The sequence below is a fragment of the Myotis brandtii genome, unplaced genomic scaffold, assembly GCF_000412655.1.
Source record: "Myotis brandtii unplaced genomic scaffold, ASM41265v1 scaffold45, whole genome shotgun sequence".
NCBI lineage: Eukaryota > Metazoa > Chordata > Mammalia > Chiroptera > Vespertilionidae > Myotis > Myotis brandtii.
Genome location: NW_005367209.1, coordinates 5129656 through 5139982, shown reverse-complemented (window position 1 = coordinate 5139982; position 10327 = coordinate 5129656).

The following is a 10327-nucleotide window of genomic DNA, read 5'->3' as shown; positions in this document are numbered from 1 at the left end:
TCTCAATTCTCCATGGGCTTTGCCTGGCACGCTGCCCGTGGTCGTTACTGTGCCAGGAGGGGACAGGTGCCAGGAACCCGCTACCAAGCAGGCCCTGGAAATCACACGTGCTCTCCCCCGATTCTCTCACAAGGCCACAGGGTGGGGCCCCACATGGGACCCCTCCAATGCACCGGAGGGAGGGTCCTTTCTTCGGGTCTTCGGGCTGGAATTGAAGGTGAGAGCCCTGCTGGAACCACGTGGTTGTCATCCTGGCTGCACACAAGGCCCGCGTGGGAGCGTGCCCAAAGGTACTGCCACCAGGACCTCACTTCCCCTCGCTGAGACAACTGTTTTGCGGTGCTGAGTGAATATCAGGAGGTTTAAATCCTCCCCGCCCCATCATTGCAAAGGCTGTTCTGGGGTGAGGTGCACCAAAGCTGGGTCCCCTGTCTGGAGACAGGACAGGCCCTACAGTGATTCACACTCCACAGCAGCAGAGACTAGGTGTCACCACACCCCTGAGTGGGCAAACCCCCTGCCACTCCCTGGAAGCAGCCCCCATGAGTCATGTGCTCCTAAGTGCACCAAGCTCTGCTTCTAGGATCCTAAACAAAACATTGCAAGATGGTGGGGGGCGCGGGGAGGGGAAATACAGTGTGTGTATGTGTGTGTGTGTGTGTGTGTGTGTGTGTGTGTAGGGGAACTAAACGTGTTAAGATGGAGCTGTGGGAATGTGGTGCCACCGAGGGCCAGGGTGGTCACCCCGGGGACCACGTGCAGAAGTTCAGGGTCAAATGAGAATAGGAGGCTGGTAGCCATGGGAAGAAGGGTTGGGATGGACTGGGGTTCTGAGAGCAGATAGGATTGAGCCACAGTTGTTCCGAATTTGTTATTGTCATCTCAAGAAATGTGCCCGTGAATGGAACAGAGAATGGAAAGTGGGTAGACCTCGGGGCAGGATTAACAACAACAACAACAATAAAGTGTGAAGAGAGGGTTAAAAACAGAAATGACCAAAAGCAGGGCCCTGGGTAGAAAGGAGTCCGTAAGGGGAGAACTTAACCGCGCGCGGGGGAGGGACACAGACTGTCCAGGCAGCTCTGTGGGCTCCTTCGGATGCCGGCCCTCTTCACAAGCGTTTGTGTAATTTGTTTCTACCTTAATTCTGATTTATTTTACGTTTTTTAAAAAATATTTTTTATTGATTTTTTACAGAGAGGAAGGGAGAGGGATAGAGAGTTAGAAACATCAATCAGCTGCCTCCTGCACACCTCCCACTGGGGGTGTGCCTGCAACCAAGGTACATGCCCTTGACCGGAATTGAACCCCGGACCCTTCAGTCCACAGGCCAATGCTCTATCCACTGAGCCAAACTGGTCAGGGCTTATTTTATGTTTTTATTCGTTCAATGATTTAACAAGCATGTATTGAGTGCCTAAGTGCCTCACATGGTTCTGGACCCCCAGGCACAGCTTTGAAAGGCAGATGAAATCCCTGCCCATGCAACTGGCACCCTGAGAGGGAGGGAAAACCAGCAATAAAGACAGAGTGACAGCAGGTGGCACAAATTACTACAACTGAAAACATTTGGAAGGCAGGACAGAGACATTCTTGTGAACCGTGGTACATTACCTGTCACTGTCAGCTGGTAAAAAGTGAAGGATGAATGTTAATGCAAAATTTAATGTATTTGCAAAGAAGTAAAATAGAAGGAACTCATGTAGACTGAGATGGGTGCAACCACTTTTGGAAGAGTTTGGCCTTATCCAACGAAGAGGAATGTGCAACTCTGGCCCTGCCACTCCGCTACTAGAGGAAGCGTTGCACGTGCCCCGGAAGATCTTGTTCATGGAAGCAAAACTAAAACAGCCCAGCTGTACGTGGACAGAACTATGAATAAATGAGTCATCATAGAGCTATCACAGTGGACTACTTCATGGTGGTAAAAATGTGCAAACCAGCACTCTACGCTCCAATAGGCAAGAAAGTGCAAACAAGGTTACAGAGCAGCAGGGGGAGCCCATGCAAACCTCTCCACTGTATCTCGGCAAATACAAACCGTTGTAATGAAACTACACACAAAGGCAATTGACTGAGAACCTAACATTCCAAAGTGTGGGTCCAGGATGTGGCTGGTGACATGCAGCAGCCTGCAGACAGCACCACGGGGCGGTTCTGGAGCGGAATAGCTACCGCGAGAGAGATTCTGAGATGAGTTCTCTTTTTGCCTCACATACACAATTGATATGTTTTTTCATGTTGGCAACTGCAGTTCATTTTTTAAGATGGGGAAAAACACCCAGACACAGAAACCTTGGCTCCCACAATAATTTATGAAAACCTGGGCCACAGCGCTCCATCCTCCTCCAGACGAACATCCCGCTAAAAACGGATTTGAGAAAAACTGCCCCATTCAAAAGTAGGTAAGGAAGTGCTGGAGAAAGTACAAAAATGCTACAAAAAGAAGAACGGGAGAGGAAAGCAAGGCTTACTGAGAACACTCACCAGAAAACCATTGCCTTAGAGCAGAGACAACTATGACCCAAATTGCTGCAACAAATGACAACACAGCGAGGGTGAGATCTCACCACTCCCAGAACAGAAGGGGGACAGCAGGACACCTTGAACTGCAGCTGGCATTGCAGGATGGGACGTGGGGAGAGGGGGGGACTATGAGAGAAGAGGGTTGCAGCTTAGCTCAAAGAGGAGAAAACGGTTTTCTGAGGGGGAAAGGCCAGGGGAGGAGGTTGCTGTTTTCTGAAATAAAACCCTTTAGAAGTTAGTTGTTCAGTCCATGTGAATGAACGAATTGAATTTTAAAAATAGATACAAATAGAAGGGAGCCTCTTTCCTGACCACCACCCGGTGCTGACCCACTGAGGGTGCTCCTGCAAGTCTCAGGCCTCTGCTCACACAGCACCAGGCTGGGAGAGCCACCTTCTCCCGCAACACCCCTCCCCACCTTCTCCCCCAACACTCCTCTCCACCTTCTCCCCCAACATTCCTCCCATCTCCCTCCCCACCCCCACTCCAGGTCCTTCCTACCTGCCCCAATGTATCTTCCTCAGATGGTCCTAGCGCTGGCCACCAGGAAAGAGCCAGGAGCCTCCCTCAGCCTCACCTGCTTCCCAATTTAAACTGCTGAGACCCTGATTTCCTGTGATCCCGGTTGCTGCAATGTCCAGAGACCTCTCCCCTTTCATTTTCTGACTTCCCAAGGCCTGGCCACTCACCTGGGGGTTCTCTGCTCTGCACATCTGGGCTGTCAGCTTTGGTTGTGTTACTCTCTGAACGTCAGTTCTTTCTTTCTGATGCAAAGTTGGGGCGTGTGATTGACTTCACTCTTGACAGACAGGCGAGGGACAGGGGTAGCGAGAAGCAGGAGCTGGAAGGGGGGAAGGACAGTAACTGGATGAGTCCCTCTGAGAGTGGGAGTTGGGCTGGGACAGGTTTGAGAGGCAATTCCCAGAATCAAGTAACCACGGGAGGGGCAGTGATATCATAAGGGCCCCATTGTGACACCCACCCACACATCAGGAGGGAGCGAGGATTGGCCAGGAGGACTCAGAAGGGTATACAAGGCCCGTTGCCCAGCAATCTACTAGAAATCCTTCTCTGGGTAGAACTCATCAGGGTCAGCTAACAGCTGCAGGATGCAGCAGAAACATGTTCCCCAAGTTACCAGTAGATGGCAGCACGTGCACACAGTATTTAAAGCTCCTTCACCAGGAGAGAACGTTGCCCTTAAATTGTCTTCCAGTAACGCCCCAGCATCATGGGAAATCCTACACTTAAAGGCTCATGATGAAGCATGTTTTTATGAGAATGTTTTGCAAACACATCTTGAAGTAGATACATGGACTCAAAAGATGACAACAACCGAGTAGTTAGAATTCTTCCTTTTGGTATTGCATCTGAAACCAGAAATCATGATTCTTTTTTTAAAAATTTAATATATTTTAAAAAATACTTAATTGATTTCAGAGAGGATTAGAAACATCAATGATGAGAGAGAATCATTGATCGGCTGTCTCCTGCACGCCCCCCACTGGGGATCGAGCCCGCAACCCGGGCATGTGCCCTAGCTGGGAATCGAACCGTGACCTCCTGGTTCATAGGTCAATGCTCTACTGAGTTTCTATAGCCCCTTTCTTTGCACGCTTTGGAAGCTCTTCCCATGCCCAGATCTCACGCTTTGTTTTTTGTTTTGTTTTTCCTCTTAATATGACTGCGTCAGAGCCACATAGGCAGAAACAGAGGGAAATGGGGAGAAAGGACATTCTGGAGGACAGGAGACAGATCTGAAATGTTACAGTGAGTGCCTGGCTCTGGTCTAAGCTGGCTCTGGACAGAGCTGGGGTTAAGCTCTGTCCTGGGGAGAAGGGTAGTAGAACTGAATTGTGTCTGCCCACCCAATCTATATTTTGAAGCCCTAACCCCCAACATGACATATTAGGAGGTGGAACCTTTGGGTAATTAGGTTTAGATGAGGTCATGAGGGTGAGCCTTGCAATGGGACTAGTCTAGTGCCCTTATAAGAAGTAAAAAGTAAGATCGCTCTCCTTCTGCGTGCATGCAATGAGGAAAGGCCACGTGGGACACAGCAAGGAGATCCTGTGCAAGCCAGGAAGAACCTTCACCAGGAACCGATCAGGTGGCACCCTGATCCCGGACTTTCCAGCCTCCAGCTCGGTGAGAAATCCGTTCCTGTCATTTCAGCCAGCAGGTTGGTGGTGTTTCATACAGCAGCACAAGCAGAATAAGACAACGGGCATGGAAATCAAAAACACAAAGCACTGTGCTAAGAGCTACAGGTGGGGCGCTGATGCCAGTGGGTTCTAGATAAACCCTGCTCTTGTGCAGGCTGCCCGGTGCCCTGGGGCCCGGAAGTAGCTGGCCTGGAGGGAGTTGGCCTGGAAGGGCAGGTCACATGGTTCATGGAAGGCTGCCCAGGAACTGGCAGGGATGGGCAGAGGGGGGAGCTTTGCGTGTGGGGCTTTGCTCATTCTTGGCACCATCTGGCCTGATTTCATCGGCACAGATGCAATCTGGCTTGACAAAGTGGTTGGTTTGGCTTAAGGTGACTTGTCTGAGTGATATTAGGGTGACAGTAACTCGATGCTGTTATCCAGGGAGCCCCCTGCTTTTCCCCCGGGCAGGGCATCACAAGGGGTCCTCGGGAGCGTCCCAAGTCTCAGCCTTAAGCACTTCCCACCCGCAGGTCATACAACAATGATCTCTACCAACCAACCAAGCACCCATCTAGTGCTAGGCTAGGTGCTGTGTACATTTCTATAGCCCGCACCATGCTCTGCCAGTTTGGGACTAGTACTCATTTGCCAGACAAGGAGACTGAGGCTCAGACCGATAGAGTCACACAGGTGGAGACAGGATTCCAATGTATTTGATGTTGTTGATGTTAACCCTCATGAGCAGGTAACCACATCCTCACTGCTGAGGCTCTAGTGCCCCCATAGCACCATCAATGACTTGGCCAAACTCGGGTTATCTTGTGGATGTCACTGGATTATGTAAAGTCATGAGCAGTCCCTGCACCCCAATAGTACCTCACAGGGAAACTGAGGACTCAGCGATAGATGCTACAGTGTTGAGCCCTGCCCATACTGAACCTACTCCATCCACGACACATGGCAGGACCACAGCAGAGGGCTTGCTGTTTCCACTTACTTTATTTATTTATTTATTTATTTATTTATTTATTTTTGCTTCCACATTTTTAACATCACAAGCTGCCAGCTTCCTTATTTCCGAGTGCCTCCCAATTTAAAAATAATTGCAAGAGGTGCAAACATTTTGGAGACTTCTGAACTCAAACCTTATCAATGTGCCAATAAAAGTGCTGGATCCTGCCCTACCTGGTTTAGCTCAGTGGATAGAGTGTTGGCCTGCGGACTGAAGGGTCCCAGGTTTGATTCCAGGCAAGGGCACATGCCCGGGTTGTGGGCTCAATCCCCAGTGGGGGATGTGCAGGAGGCAGCCAATCAATGATTCTCTCTCATCATTGATGTTTCTATCTCTCTCTCTCCCTTTCCCTTCCTCTCTGAAATCAATAAAAAAAAATTTTTTTTTTAAAGTGCTGGATCCTGCTCCAAACAGTTTTGTGACCCAAGAGATGCCTTTGGAGAGGAAGAGGGTGCTGGTTCTTGGAGTTCACCCTGCTCCACTGGGATTTTGAAAATTCCAGACAATTATACCCAGCTGCCAATGGCACTTTCCTGTTGGGTGTCCCTCACCACTTACAGACAGGCCTGGAGGGGGATCGCTCTATCGCTCCCATCAGCGCTCCGCAGGTCATCCACTCAGTTGCCCAAGCCAGAGACCTAGAGTCCCAACCAGCATGTCCCGTTCCCTGATCCCTCTCACCGTGTACCACATCCACCTGCAGATCCCCTGCCCCCTCACTCCTGCCAGGCTGGTGTTGAGGGCGCCTTTTCTTCTGATTGTCCAGCAGCCTCTTCTCTGGACAGTGGGAGAACAGTGCCTGCCTTACTGGGTGGCTGTGAGGAGCAAAACAAACACAAAGCAGCAACTTCCTCTTTCCTTGATTAAATATCCACCCATTCAGTAAATACTGGATGTGTGCGTTATTTCCAGATCGGCTAGAGCTGATTATTTTGTGCACACTCCAAGGGCCTGTGGTCCAATAGAGGGAACACATGAAAACTCACTGACTAAAGGTCCCAGGTGCTGAAGTAGACGCCTATATGGGGACTGTGGAGGGAGACGCAAAGGAGGAAGCCAGTGGCCCATTCAATCCAAGGGAATTGGGAGAGTTTGGGGAGGAGAGTTGGGGAACTAATAGGTCAAAGCCATTAAGCAGTCAACAGACTGAGCTTGCACAGGAGAGCCCATTTGATGCAGCCCACACCTCCTCCAGCGAAGGAATCAGAACCTGACCTGCCAGCCCCATCTGTTTGCTGCTTCTGCCTTCGCTGCCTCCTCCGTTTGACCTCCTGCTGGTCCAAGTAGGAGAGTAAACCTACTGCCTGGAGCCCCTGGGGGTCCAGATCTGCTGTTTGACATTTCTGCTGACTCACTCACAGTGGCTTGCTTGTATGTTTGGCGACCTTTTATGTGGACTAACCCTTGGCTTACCTTCAAGGACTTCCCAGGGGCCTGGTGAGAGTGACTCCTTCGACGTGAAACCTGCATTCGATTCCGCAAGGTGCCCCAGGCTACCAACCAGGAAGCACTTGAAAATTATTTCTCTGTCGGGGTGTCTTTTTTGTTTTCTTTTTTTGATCGTATGATAGTGTAAATGCAAACCCGGAACCTGTGTGAGGTTAGACCTATGATGTGAAATTTTAGGGGAGACTTTTCTACCCCTTAACTCTGAGCAGAAGTCCAAGACAGATAAGTGACTTGCGGGTAGTGGTTTCTTTTTGTTTTTTTGATCACCCTTTCACTCAAACTGCAACCTTTTGGCTGTAGGGACTGCTCCATTCTCCCACCTTGTACAGGCCAAAGACAGTGAGTATCTCCTCTCCCTCCACAGGGCTTTTGAAACCCAGTCTCTAGTTTTCTAGAATAGCAGACTCTACAGGGCAGCTGTGGCCTCAATTTTGGTTTTCTTTTGTGGATTTTTCTTGCTTCCTTGAGAGTTTGTCTATTATTTTAAATGTGTTTGTTTTGTGGGGGAAGTTGTTGCAGGATATCTCATCTGCCATATTGCTGAAAGTGGGTTTCCATGAGAAATGAACAAAACCAAACCTTGATTTTGGACTTCCAGGCTGCAGAATGGTGAGTAAATAAATTTCTGTTGTTCATACCACCCAGTGGTGTTTTGTTATGATAACCCTGACAAATACAGTGCCTGTCAGTCAGCTTCAATGATTATTAATGTTCTGCCCTTGTTTCCTATTACCCCCTCCCCAACATTCACTTTTTAATTTTTTGCTGAATTATTTTTTTTTTATTTTTTAATTTTTTTATTTTTCAGATTTGATAATAATCCTTTTAATTTTGATAAGCATTTATAATGGTCTCTATTATCCATGAATGAGTGAGATCATGTGGTATTTTTCCTTCATTGACTGGCTTATTTCACTTAGCATAATGCTCTCCAGTTCCATCCATGCTGTTGCAAATGGTAAGAGTTCCTTCTTTTTTACAGCAGCATAGTATTCCATCGTGTAGATGTACCACAGTTTTCTAATCCATTCATCTACTGATGGGCACTTAGGCTGTTTCCAAATCTTAGCTATGGTGAATTGTGCTGCTATGAACATAGGGGTGCATATATCCTTTCTGATTGGTGTTTTTGGTTTCTTGGGATATATTCCTAGAAGTGGGATCACAGGGTCAAATGGGAGTTCCATTTCCAGTTTTTTGAGGAAACTCCATACTGTCTTCCATAGTGGCTGCACCAGTCTGCATTCCCACCAGCAGTGCACAAGTGTTCCTTTTTCTCCACATCCTCTCCAGCACTTGTCGTTTGTTGATTTGTTGATGATAGCCATTCTGACAGGTGTGAGATGGTACCTCATTGTTGTTTTGATTTGCATCTCTCGGATGATTAGCGACTTTGAGCATGTTTTCATATGTCTCTTGGCTTTCTGAATGTCCTCTTTTAAAAGGTGTCTATTTAGGTCCTTTGCCCATTTTTTGATTGGATTGTTTATCTTCCTTTTGTTAAGTTGTATGAGTTCCCTATAAATGTTGGAGATTAGGCCCTTATCAGATATAATGTTGGCAAATATGTTCTCCCATGTAGTGGGCTTTCTTGTTGTTTTGTTGATGGTTTCTTTTGCTGTGCAGAAACTTTTTATTTTGATGTAGTCCCATTTGTTTATTTTCTCTTTAGTTTCCAATGCCCTAGGATCTGTATCGGTGAAGAAATTGCTTCGGCATAGGTCTGAGATTTTGTTGCCTTTGGATTCTTCTAGTATTTTTATGGTTTCCGGTCGTATATTTAAGTCCTTTATCCATTTTGAGTTTATTTTTGTGTATGGTGTAAGTTGGTGGTCTAGTTTCATTTTCTTGCATGTATCTGTCCAATTTTCCCAGCACCATTTATTGAAGAGACTGTCTTGACTCCATTGTATGTTCTTGCCTCCTTTGTCAAATATTAATTGAGCGTATTGGTTGGGGCTGATTTCTGGGCTCTCTATTCTATTCCATTGATCTATATGTCTGTTCTTGTGCCAGTACCAGGCAGTTTTGAGAACAGTGGCTTTGTAATACAGCTTGATATCTGGTATTGAGATCCCACCTACTTTGTTCTTTCTCAGGATCGCTGCAGCTATTCGGGGTCGTTTTTTGTTCCAGATGAATTTTTGGAGAGTTCGTTCTAGGTCTGTGAAATATGCCGTTGGTATTTTAATGGGAAGTGCGTTGAATTTATAGATTGCTTTGGGCAGTATGGACATTTTAATGATGTTGATTCTACCAATCCAAGAACATGGTATGTTCTTCCATCTCTTTATGTCTTCCTCTATCTCTTTTTTCAACGTCCTGTAGTTTTCTGAGTAGAGGTCTTTTACCTCTTTAGTTAAGTTTATTCCTAGGTAGCTTAATTTTTTTGGTGAGATGGTAAATGGGATTGCTTTTTTAGTCTCTCTTTCTGCAAGTTCACTATTGGTGTATAGAAATGCCATAGATTTCTTGGCGTTAATTCTGTATCCTGCTACATTGCCGAATTCTTTTATTAAGTCTAATAGTTTTTTGATGGAGTCTTTAGGGTTTTTTAAGTATAATATCATGTCATCTGCAAATAAGGACAGTTTTACTTCCTCTTTTCCAATTTGGATGCCTTTTATTTCTTCTTCTTGTCTAATTGCAATGGCTAATACTTCCAGTACTATGTCGAACAGGAGTGGTGAGAGTGGGCATCCCTGTCTTGTTCCTGTTTTTAGGGGAAATGGTGTTAGTTTTTGTCCATTGAGTATGATGTTGGCTGTGGGTTTGTCATATATGGCTTTTATTATGTTGAGGTATGATCCTTCTATTCCCACCTTGCTGAGAGTTTTTATCAAAAATGGGTGTTGAATTTTGTCAAATGCTTTTTCTGCATCAATTGATATGACTATGTGGTTTTTTTCCTTCAATTTGTTTATGTGATGTATCACGTTTATTGATTTGCGGATATTGTACCATCCTTGCATCCCTGGGATAAATCCTACTTGGTCATGGTGTATGATCTTTCTGATGTACTGCTGGATCCGATTTGCTAAGATTTTGTTGAGGATTTTGGCATCTATGTTCATGAGGGATATTGGCCTGTAATTCTCTTTCATTGTGTTGTCTTTACCTGGTTTTGGTATTAGGGTGATGCTGGCTTCATAGAATGAGCTTGGAAGTGTTCCTTCCTCTTGGATTTTTTGTA